The sequence below is a fragment of the Hibiscus syriacus genome, unplaced genomic scaffold (genome assembly GCF_006381635.1).
Source record: "Hibiscus syriacus cultivar Baekdansim isolate YM2019G1 unplaced genomic scaffold, ASM638163v2 tig00112491_pilon, whole genome shotgun sequence".
NCBI classification, from domain to species: domain Eukaryota; kingdom Viridiplantae; phylum Streptophyta; class Magnoliopsida; order Malvales; family Malvaceae; genus Hibiscus; species Hibiscus syriacus.
Window position 1 is genome coordinate 2,118,734 of NW_024063344.1, and position 3,763 is coordinate 2,122,496.

The following is a 3,763-nucleotide window of genomic DNA, read 5'->3' on the forward strand; positions in this document are numbered from 1 at the left end:
TTGTTTTTATCAAATATATATATTTTTTATTTTTCTTATATAGAAATATTATTTTTATATCAGGTAAAAAAGTGTATCTGACAATCTGACTTCATCAACCTCAATTATCCGGAATTCGTTCAACCTCGACATATATTTCTTCTCTTTTGCTTTCTCCCGCTTGAGTTTCAATTCCCCTTTTCACAGCTGTGTATTTTTAAATCCTTACTCTTCTTATTTATTGATCCGCGAGAATCTTGAAATTTATGCAATTTTCATAAAATATCCCTAAAGGCGATGTCTTGAACAATCACCCCTCGACTTCTCTCACAATAATCTTAGACTCGTAGTTCAACAACCATCTTTTACTATTGAAATGATATCAATTCCATATTGAAAACATCTCACCCAACTGAATTGTGACCCAAAACATGATTATGTTGGAGATATTAGTGCTTTTTTGCTGTGCATATAACAGAACTAGATAATTAAAACAAATATGGACAATCACAATCTGTAAGTAAATATAGCGAAATGTGTGCCCATTATTAATTGAAATGCAATCAAAAAGCCAAAGGGTTGTTGCGGAACGCGTTGCTTTAAAGTAAAGCCACTGGGACAGTCTTAAGTAAGACAAAATCTTAAAGAAAGTGCATGGGACACAAAAAAGAAAGTTTCAAAAAGAAAACAAAATTTACTAGATTTTACTTTACGTAGGGTTATAAGTTCCACTGCAACACTCCCCAGGATTTGCGTAAAAAAACATAGGAAAAGACATAAATTTATTACTTTTCTCTCTACTTACCATATTAACATTCTTTCAACTCCTTGTTTCCCCCCCTCTCGTTCTGCACTCCCAAAGTATTTGGTTTTCGAACAGTCTCGGCATCGTCAATCATTCCTTTTGATCGACTCGATAACAACTCTTATTTTCGACAACCATACTTCAATCTTGAACGCCTTTTTTGGTAGGAAGAGCGACTTTCCCCGATAGCTTAGGTCTAAAAAAATATTATTTTTTCCTTTTAAAAGATTTGTGTTTATTTTAAAATATACGAGTTAAAATAATTATGTCTGCGTTCCCAATATTCAAAGAAAAATCCTAAAATGATGTTATCTTATAATTGTTTCTGAATATTAAAAGAAAATGTTGAGTTTGGTTCGTGTAAACCTGTGCCTCTATAAGTGAACCAACCTTTATTGATATTATATATAAACCCTTGAAACAAAGCTGGTGAACAACACTTAACAGTACACGACATGAAATATCCATGCTCACAAAACCCATAGTTTAGTGGCTTGAATTTTAACGGCACTCTATCATGGAATGAACTTGAATTTTAACGGCACTCTATCATGGAATGAACAGCAATGTTTACCTGAAAAATCACTCTTCAACCGGTGTTTACATTTGCGAAATCGAAGACTACTTCATTTAGATCTGTTGAGATCAGAAATTTAAATTGAGATCACAGTCGTATTTATTATTATATAATAGCCACTTTTTCGACGATGAACAGCTATTTAAATATCAGAGCAAGATTTAGTAAAAAAAACGAAGGAATCTAGGATGATATCGCATAAAATGAACATAAATAACATACTCATAAAATGACCTAAAAATACATGCCACCGCAAAACTCCAAAAACACCATTGCAGTTAGCTTTTACAAAAAAAAAAAGACTCCAAACAACAAAGACTATTACAGAAAATGGAACATGAGTTTTCCCTTTTCACGCTTTTAGGATGAATCCCAATCAATTTCATACGAAGGGCATTTCGACAACATGAAAGTTTCCGAAGAACAAACAACTTCAGGCCATGGATGTTCGTCGAAATCCGAGAACGTAAGATCTGATAAAGGTGAAGATACTGCCGAACCCTCGCTCTCGGATTGAACCGTAGACAAAGACGAGGAATTCTCCACCTTCACTATCTTATCCTCGGGCTCAGGATCGGTCACGTTGACTTCGTTGTTCTTTCTTTTGTTCTCAGCAGTCGGTTTCGATGATTTCTTCCGGTTTCCTTGCTTTGGATTTTGCTCCAAACTTTCACAAATGGCTTGAAGCTTAGCATCAACAGAGGAGGTAAAGGCTTGTATTCACCGAAATCGCCTCCAACGTGGGAACCATTGTGGCGAAGGTTAGGGAAGTTGAGTCTCGCAAAGTCACCTCTTAGCTTATAGGCAGCTTTGTCATAGGCCAAGGCTGCTTCCTCGGCCGTGTCAAAAGTGCCTAACCAAAGACGTGACCGGTTCCTGGGTAACCGGATCTCAGCGACCCATTTTCCCCAGTGACGTTGCCTAACTCCTCTGTAAAGCTTGGGCTTTGGTGGCGTACCCATATGTTTCATCGGAACAGGTTTGGGGCTAAGAAAGCTAACCATCTGGTTACTGTTTTTATTGGGTCGGGGGATCTGGTGAGGGTAGCTTTGTTGATTGCTCTGGAGGTGCAATTGGACCTGGATCTGATGGATCTGAGCTTGAGACAAGCTATTTAACCCAATTGTTGAGCCAGTCTGAGGGTGTTGGTAGTGTTGGAGACCTGAAAACGAGTCCATCGGCGAGGGGTAACAACAGCCATCTGTGTAAAAATTGGGCTGTGTTTGGGAAGAAGAGAAAGCAAGGTAAGAAGTAGAAGGAAGAGAAGAGGAAGGAGAAGAAACACTTTTCACAAAGGTTCAAGTGCTTCCATTAATTCTCCGCCAAACAGATGTGATTGAACTGCTCCGCTACTAATGAAATCCATTGCAGCTGCCGTTACTCAGAAACTAAAATGGTTTAAAAACTAGGAAAAGGAAGACCACCGAAGAAGAACAGAGAAAAAAATGTAACCAGTCCTTTCCAAAACTTGAAGAACAGGTTTAAAACCCAGAAAGGATTAAAGAGGGTTTGCTTATTTAAAAAAACAGAAAACCCTTTGAAATCCAACTAAAAAAAACTGAACTTCGAGGGATCAAATATTACCCTCTAAGTTGATTTATCTACAGACAAAAAAAGTTGAGAAATTCCTAAAATTCAGTTTTTATAAGAACAAAGGTTAATAAAAAGAACCTGGATCTCGATTCTGAAAATACCTGGCTTTTAAAGAAATCCTTGTCTAAGTTTGCTTTTTCTCCTGCGTTACGTACCCAAAAAACAAACCCAAAAATCAGATTTTGATTCAAAAGACAGATGATTAACAGAAAGGGATTCAGAGAAGCGGGGCGTAATAGAAGAAAGGGGGGAAGATTTTTCAAAGAACCAAAACCAGAACCACTCAAAGTGTTTAGACCTCACCACAAACAAAGATCTCTCTTTTTTTTTGTCTCACAATTTTTTTGTGTGATTGACTCTCGGCCTCCTTGGATCCTCATCGCCAGCCCCATTCACTTTATATAGTACTTTAGCTACTGAATTAATCACGTCTACTAACCATCATTAACCCTCCGTTTTATTTTTAACCTCTCTCGTGCTTTACTTTTATTGTTAGGTAAATACACCCTTAGTCACCAAACTAGTGTTTTTTTTACTTTGGTCATTAAACTATTTTTTTGACTAAATAATCACAAATGTTTTTTTAATTTTATTTTAGTCGGTTAAAAAGTTAACATTAAGTCATTGATGTTAACGTGAATTTTTTATTTTCTATTTATTTTTCACATCATTTGCTCTTCTTATCACTAGATCACATGTTATTTTCTAATAATTATATTTAAACCAATAAAATGATAATATATTCGTTATCTTATTAAATATAATAATTTAAAAAGTTGCAAAAGAAAGAAAACTGGAGATATTTTCTT

General features: G+C 35.8%; 1 pseudogene; it reads right to left on the reverse strand.

The window, feature by feature from the left end:
* Nucleotides 1–1,533: 1,533 nt before the first annotated feature.
* LOC120180249 lies at nucleotides 1,534–3,311 on the reverse strand (annotated as a pseudogene).
* Between the last annotated feature and the right edge of the window lie 452 nt (nucleotides 3,312–3,763).